Source organism: Acyrthosiphon pisum, chromosome X (assembly GCF_005508785.2).
Source record: "Acyrthosiphon pisum isolate AL4f chromosome X, pea_aphid_22Mar2018_4r6ur, whole genome shotgun sequence".
Lineage (NCBI taxonomy): Eukaryota > Metazoa > Arthropoda > Insecta > Hemiptera > Aphididae > Acyrthosiphon > Acyrthosiphon pisum.
The window spans coordinates 115,040,312-115,049,293 of record NC_042493.1 but is presented as its reverse complement, the minus strand read 5'-3'; the positions used below and the strand labels follow the sequence as shown (position 1 = coordinate 115,049,293).

The window sequence follows — 8,982 nt, the reverse complement described above, 5'->3', positions numbered from 1 at the left end:
TTGACTGAACGTTTATGTTTGCATTTTCTATACACCGTAAAATTTTTCAAATATTTTGATTTAATTTGAACTGTTTACGGACATGTTCAGTTTCCATTTTTAGATTCTGAGTGGAACGATGAATGTATTGATTTTAAAATGATGTGTGTTTTTTTTAATTTTTCAATTTTTTAATTTTTAATTTTTAATTTTTTTTTGTGTCTGTCATCACCTTTTAGGACAGTAAAAGTGCTTGGATCTTCTTCAACAGTATCTTTTCTGATAGGATAAAAGATTCCTCATAAGTTTGTCTACATTTTTCAAAAAAAAAAATGTCTACAAGCAAGTCAAATTAAATTGATATGAGTGTTTGAAATTCATATTTGTACAACATTTGATATTCACTCGATTTCTTACGTAACGATTTTCTTATTTTGTTGTAATTAAAAAATAAATGACTGTAGATACTTGAAAATTTCACTGAATGTTTATATTAGTATTTTCTATATATGATAAAATTTTGAAAATAATTCGACTCTTTTTGAGCTGTTTACGGACATTGTCAGTTTTCAATTTTTTAGTTATTAGTATTTAGTTTTAGTATTTTTTTTTCTTCTATAAATATCAATTAAGTTTTATCTGTTGGGCCAAAAAGTGTAAAAAAATAATACAAGGCTCCTGATATATTGTTATAATAGCAGTTGAAAAATATTAAAAATACATAGGCATAATTTTTTTTTTTTAAGGATTTAAAGATAGAATTTTGACAAAATGTATCAAATTTAAAATTGAATAATTATTTATATAATAATAATAATAATAATCTTTATTTTCAATATTGTCAATATATATATTTAATATTTTACAAATAGTTAACAAAAACTAAAATAAAACAATTAATGACGCCGCCCCAAAAGCATAGCTTGTGGTGGGTGCAGCAAGTTCAATACAACACATAGCCATAATATTACATAAATTATTTAAATAAACATATATTTTTTATTATTATTTACGAATTACATTGGTCTAGAATAAACATTTCATATTATATTAATATAATGATAGAATACAACTAAAAGTATTTATATTTTTTAAATTTTTAAATTTTTTTTTTTTTATAATGTAACATAGTTAAGATTTAGATGTTTTAAAAAAAATTTATAATGATACTTATTTTTATATGATTTTAAATTAATGTCAAGTTTAATACATAAATGAATACCGACATTAAAAACCATTATTCTACCAAATTCTTTATTGGTTACTGGGATATTCAGATTCACTGTTTGTTTCATGCGTGTTTGATAGGTATGTGTCGGGCAATAATCTTTTAGATCTATGTTAAAAATATAATTAAGTAGGTATATTCCATGTATACAAGCCATTCAGGTTTCTGTAAAGGTCATCTACATGAAAATCATACGGTTTTAATAGTATAAATCTCAACAGTGAGTTTAATGTAATAATAAGTGGATTTAAAGCAAACTTAGATGCGTTTCCCCAAACAACTATACCATAACTAATAATGGATTGTACTAGTGCTAAATATACTGTACGCATGGTGTTGGTGTTGAGGATATCTTTTAACAATTTGAATTTATAAAACAGCTTTCGTATCATACTAATTACATGATTTATATGTGCAGTCCACCTCAAGTTTCTATCAAAAATCACCCCAAGGTATTTAATTGAGTCAACATGTTCAAGTTTATCACATTTACATGAATCTAATGACATATTACAATTTGAGTAGTGAATAACTAATGGATTGTATATTAAACGTTTGTTATTATAAATTTCAAAATACATATATTTAGATTTTTTAATATTTAGTTCAAGTAAATTATTTTCAAACCAGCTATTAATTGTTTCCAAGGTGCGCGAAGCCAGTATATTAACTACATTATTTGAGGTACCGCTAACCAAAATTAAGGTATCATCAGCAAAACTGATTATTTTAGCATTTAAATTTAAACCAAATAAATCATTTGTATAAATTATAAAAAATAGAGGTCCTAACACTGTACCTTGTGGGATACCATAGTTAATTGGTAAAAAGTTACTTAAATCATTTTCCAATCTAACAGCTTGATATCTTCCTACCAAAAAAGATGAGAATAGATTAAGTGCTTTACCGCGAACAGCAGCATATTCAAGTTTACTGATTAAAATATTATGGTTTACCGAATCGAATGCTTTTTTCAGATCAAGAAAAATGCCCATTACTTTATTATTATTATCTAAATTTTCCCTAATGTATTTATCTGCTTGGACTAAAGCGTCAATTGTTGATTTACCAGAGTGAAAACCATATTGGTTTTCAGAAAAAAAATTATTTTTTATTAAAAAATCGTATAAACGTTTTTTTTAAACATTTCTCAAATATTTTACTAATAGATAGTGAAAGTGAAATAGGTCTATAGTTGTCACAGATTTTCTTATCACCTGTTTTGAATAAAGGAATAATAATACATTTTTTAAAACAATCAGGAAAAACTCCATATTCAATAGCCCTATTAAATAATAACGAAAGAGGTAATGATATTTGTTTAGACGATCTTTTTAAAGAATAATTTGTCATTCCATATTCATAATATGAACACTCATCTTTTAGTAAGTTTAAGTAGTTCTCAATTTCATTTGTTGAAATCGGATTTAGAAATAATGATTCATCTACGTGACAATTATTGTTTAAATATTTCCAATCTAATTTATGATAACTTTTTTTTTAAAATATTTTTTGATATATTTTCACCAACATTGGTAAAATAATCATTTAGAATATTACAAATTTCAAATTTGTCTTCAACTATTTTATCATCATTATTCTAAAGCGAGGCAATCGGAACTTTAGGTTTATTTTTATTATCAATAATTTCATTTATAATACGCCATGTAGATTTAGTATTTGAATTTGCTTGTAAGATTTCATTTTGATAGTGTAGTATACGTGCATTTTTAATAACAATTTGAAGTAGATTTTTGTATTTTGAGAATTTAGTAGCAAAATTTAGATCAAAAGGTCTTTTTCGTTTTTGTTTATACATTTTTTCTTTTTTATTAATTGAAACTAAGATACCCCTTGTTATCCATTTTTTTAGTTTAATAAATTTATGACAATTTTTTATTTTAACTTCATTTGTATACAACTATTTATAACAGTACCTACTTATTTTTTCATTGAACCTAGTTAATGCATCATTAATAGGCAGACAAAAAAAAATGTTTATTCCAATCTTCGTTATTTAAGATTGAATTTAATCTGTTATAATTAATCTTTTTAATTGTAGTTTGATTAAAAGAAACATATTCAGATTTTTTGTTGTTTATCAGAGAATCGACATCTGTTAACATAGAAGTAGGTACCATAATGATCAGTAATACTAATACGTATAATATAACTAGAGATAAGGTTAATATCTACATTTTTTGAAAATATGTGATCAATATTACTATTGGAATCATTTTGGCTTCTAGTTGTACCATTTATACTAGAGAAAAAAACACGTTTACTCATAATGTTGAGATAATTTGTTGCATTAGAATTATCAGACAAAATATTAATATTAATATCACCACATATATAATGAAACTTATTTTTGTTATTAATACCTAGTAAGAAAATTGTCGAGAGAATCTAAAAATAAATCAACATTGTAACTTGGTGATCTGTATATTCCAGTAACCCGGTAGTTAATGTTATTAAATAAGATAATTATATCTAATGAGTTACAAAAATCAATTACATTATAGTTTATACTCGATACATAAAAACAATCTTTTACAAAAATAGAGATACCATCTGATTTATTTAAAGTGCCCAGACAGTGATAATGTTTGTATCCAAGTAAGCTTATGTTATAATCATTGGTTAACCAAGTTTCATTAAGTACAATAATATCGAATTTATCATTAATAATACTCAATAAAATAGCTACTTCATCTAAATTACATTTAATACTTCTTATATTCATTGCAAAAATAGAAAACCCTTTATCATAAAATTTGATCTCACTTATAGAATTAACATTTTTTGTTTCAAAACTATTTATAGCTTTAATTTCATTACATATATTGAGTAAAGTATGAATCATTTAAACTAAGGAAAAAAATATATACAGAATTTTTAATATCTTAAGTTAAGTTTCTATTACGCCATCATAGAGTTGAATGACTTTTTTATCAACATCAATCTTGATAAGTTGATTGACAGAGATGACTCGAAAACTATGTGAACTATCATTTTTTTTTCATGAAGACTCCGCTTGAGTTAGTCCAGGTATATTTGAAATCATACGTCTTTGGTAGTTAAAAATATATAAAATGTTCAACTTTTATACCTAAGGATTGAAAATTTCAAACAAGATTCCACGTAAGTAGTTAATTTTGTTACCAAAAAATCTAAAAAATACATAAGCACAGTTTATTTTTATAGTCATTTTAAGCTCGAATGTGGACGAAATGATGTATTAAAAAACCTAGAATAACTATTTTTGTTATTTTTTTGTGATAGTATAATATTACTCGTGAGTACTTAGTTAGGAAACTTCTTAAGTATACTATTATATATATCTATGACAGTATCATGGTTTGTTGTTGATGTATAACACGTTATAAGTACCTAACGAATATTGTGATATGATTAATTTGGAATTTATTATAGATACATAATATTGGTCAATTTTTTTTTTAATACCATAGATAACTATATAATATATCTTATACCTGGACTGACATACCGTCTCCGCTCAAAATCGTTTTTCTTATACAGTGATATTATATCATTGAATTCAAATTTCATACTATCCATTATACAGTGACCCACTTGTAACCTACTGTACAGCAGAGCGACATCCACTTACCCACCTTTTTTTTTTAATGTAATTTTTTATCGAATTTTATTGTAATTTTGAAAGGGCAGAGTGTGTTGGACGACGCTGCGACGTAGGATCCACTGAATAAGGTTTTTGGTATGTGACACGGGGAAACGTCGCGACAACACACAAGGATGGTCACTGGTCAGTAGGTCGTAGTATTACCGGTGTTAGATCAACAATTTGTAGCTATACTTATACATTTTAACAACCAATTCTATATTGAATAAAGTTATTATTTTAGTATTCAATTGGTGTACTACGCAGTGTTTGGAAAGAACGACGTTCATAAATGCTCGTTCATGCGTTCACGTCCATATTTAGTGAACTTAACTCTTCTTTTTTAAATAGAAAGTGAACGTGAACGACGTTTAGATATTTAATAAATATTGATTGATAATACTATAATGATATATAATATATTACGAATTATAAAAATAAAATACATGAAATTCCAATGGGTACACCTGGTCATAAAACAACAGTAATATTATGATTTCCACGATTTTGTATTCATATTTAAACGATTCATAAAAATTAAATAAACGACGAAATGAACGCATTCATAATTTTATAGAACGTGAACGTGAACGTGTTCTTTTGAAAATAATATAAAATTGAACATGAACGAGTTCCTTTTTTAACACTTTGACCGCCACCGGCCGCCGGCGGTCACTCGATTATGCATCATCTGTACGCCAAGTATATTTTTCAGTGTCATTCCAAATTTGTATATTATACTATGTATTTGAAAAAAAGTTTAAAAATATAAAAAAAATTTTAAAAATACATTTATTACATCAAAAAAATTGTAATGATTCCCGCTACGCCACGGCACTTTTTTGGTAGCATTATTGTAGCGCCACGGAAAAGTTAATAATATAAAACCATATTCATTTATGGCCGCCGGCGGACATGTGGCGTAGTAGTAATGATCAACTGTGGCCACCGGCGGTCACAAAAACATACAATTTGAAATTTACAAATGACCGCCGGTGGCCACATGGCGGTCAACGTGTTAAGCACTAAATGTGACCGTGAAGGAATTCATTTTTTTAGTGAACGTTCCAAACATTGGACTACGACGCGTGTGAAATTGCCCCCCCCCCCAGGTTTTCCAATTTTCTCTAAACCTACGCCATTTTTTTGAAAATAATTTGAAAACATTTGAAAACCATTTTTCAGAATTTGAAAACTATTATTTTTAATGTGAGAAGATTTTTTGAGTTGGGGGGGGGGGAATTCACGCAGCCCTCCAAGTTGTCCAATCGACTCCAAACGTTTAACAATATTTTGAAAATAATTTGAAAACTAGTTTTCAGAATTTGAAAACCTTTATTTGAGCTATAAAATTTTTTTTTACTTGGGGGGGGGGGACAAATTAAAGCAGCCCCCATGTTTTCCGATCGACACTAAACCTTCTCAACTATTTATGTCTTTCAAAAAAACTTCCAGTACGTTTTTTTTTTACATATTCGTATAGTTTTCTTATACAAAAATAGTAAAAAATGTGTTGCAATTATTTTGCAAAAATATGGTATTAGTTGTGGGACGATATGACAAAGTCGGTGTATCAACTTCACGCAGGTGGTTTTCAAATTCTGAAAACTGGTTTTAAAATTATATTCAAAATATTGGTGAAGTTTTGGAGTTGATTGGACAACTTGGGGGGCTGCGTGAATTGCCCCCCCCCCTCCAACTCAAAAAACCTGACGGTAAAAAATAATAGTTCTCAAATTCTGAAAACTGGTTTTCAAATGTTTTCAAATTATTTTCAAAATATTGATGAATGTTAATTAAAACTCAAAATTAATAAATATTATAATAAATTATTTTGCATAAGAATACTTACAATTCTTCATTTCGTTGATACTCTGTGACAGTTCATCAAAATATTGTGATTTTGGTTCTAAGCAAAGAATTGTTTAAATTAAAATTATGTTGTACAATGACGACTTATTCGTGATAGTAATAAAATAGTAACACTAAAATTCACTGTTAGAAAAAAAACGGTTTCTCACTTCGTCAAAGCAGAATGAAGACTGACAACTACAAATAAATATTTTGTATTGGCGAGACCCATTGACCGACTACTCGCTAATGACCACAAATAAGATAAATGAATACCTATAGTAGGACCTATAAAGCATGTAATCGTTATATATTAAAACAATATAAGAAAATCGTTACATGAGAAATCGAGTGAATATCCAATGATATTAAAATTTGAACTTCAAACGCTCATAAAAATTTAATTTGACTTTCCAGTAAATATTTTTTTTTGATAAAGGTTGAAAAACTTATGAGTAATCTTGTATTAAATTATCAAATCATAGATAGTTAGATTTAAAAATAAAGTTTTTTAAGAAATTTTAACTCAAAACAATTTGTACATTTTTGTGATCTTTTCGTAATTAGTCAAAATTCAAACTAAATGCTTGTAAAAAAAAAAAAATTGTGAGTGTATTTGTATATTTTTCAACTGCTATTGTAAGAATATATTAAGAGCCCCGTATTAAATTTCAAGCTTGTTGACTCAACGAATAAAATTAATAATTAATAAAAAATATAATGACTAAACAGCTGTAATAACTAATAAGTGGTTTTCTATAGGTTGGCAAAAAAAGACAATAGAGGGGGGGGGGATAAACCAACGAGAACGCCACTGTACTTATTAGTATTAACACTTTTCAACTATCTATCTGTGCTAGTATGTATTTAATGTGTAAAAGTGTAAAAGTTGATCGTCCCAAAAAAAAATTCCTAGCTATGCCACTGTTTGGGTGAACTGTAGTATGAAAATCATATTACACTAAATACCTACAATAATTATATTTATTATTAATGAATTAGAATTTTGAAAACAATCAATATAATCAATATAACTAAATTGCACAACTAGAACAATTTCCGTGATTATTATATAATTATATTATTATATTATTATTATATTATTATTATTATTATTATTATATAGGTATTAACCTATACATGCAAGTATTACAATTCATAAAATCATTAATAGCAATTTAATTATCTTTCAATTATGAATTATAATGAAAACTTTTTTAATAATTTAAACTAAGTAGGTTAGGTAAGGTTAGATTTTTACTATCTATAATTATTATAATATACTAGTTTTTAACATAATTTCAGGGACTTACCGAGTCTATCTTGATGATGTTCTAAATCTACAAAAAAAAAATAAAAATACCTAGTGTTAATATTATAATTACATATTTTTAAAGTTTTCTTTACAACAAGTTAAAACTCACACGAATATATATTTTTCTGCTAAGTGAAAACTAAAAACGGGCTTTGTACTTAGTTTAGTACACTAAGAGTAGGTATGTAATGGGGCAAAGATTTGCGAAACTATATTTTTTTTAAGGTCATTTTTTATGAAGCCTTTGAAAACGGACTTACATACTTACATAAAACCATGATTATAATAAATAATGATAATATTTCCTTAATACATGAATAATATAGAATATAGATATAGAAATATTATTATTAGTAATTTTAGTTTTTTTTTTTTTTATTACTCAATTCGATATGAAATCAGTTTTCTTTTGAAAAAGTGTTTTATTTTACCTATACATAATATATTAGTTTTATAAATGTTATGTTTAAAAAAAATTGTAATCTATCATAAAAAAAAAAAATTGTTTTGACATGTATTATATTATATGTATATATATTTTAAAAAAAATATTTTAATACATATTTGCAGCTTAAGCCAAAGCTAAAAATGTCTTGTTAAAATATATATTATATATAAAGATGTCACTTATAATTATATTTGCAACTTAATAATCTAGATACCTATATATTTTTTTTTAATTGTTCAATTTGATTTTTGAACAAATGTTTTATAATACATATTAGTTTTATATGTATATTGTTATCATTAAAAAAACTCATATATTTGCAATGAATAAAATAAAAGAAAGTAATTTTTATAAATCTTAAATTTTTTGATAAATTATTTATTATAAATATATTATATAGCATATAATAACATTTTATTAAAAATTTTAACCTGCAGAACAAACGATTGGAGCCTTTGGCATCATTTTACATACCATTTTATTTTCTGGTTTCAGAATACAATGCGTTATTATTA

General features: G+C 25.7%; 1 protein-coding gene across 1 annotated transcript in view; it reads right to left on the bottom strand.

The window, feature by feature from the left end:
- The window catches only part of LOC107884821, a 35,686-nt gene that overhangs the window by 4,002 nt on the left and 22,702 nt on the right, over positions 1 to 8,982 (bottom strand). The window lies entirely within an intron of this gene.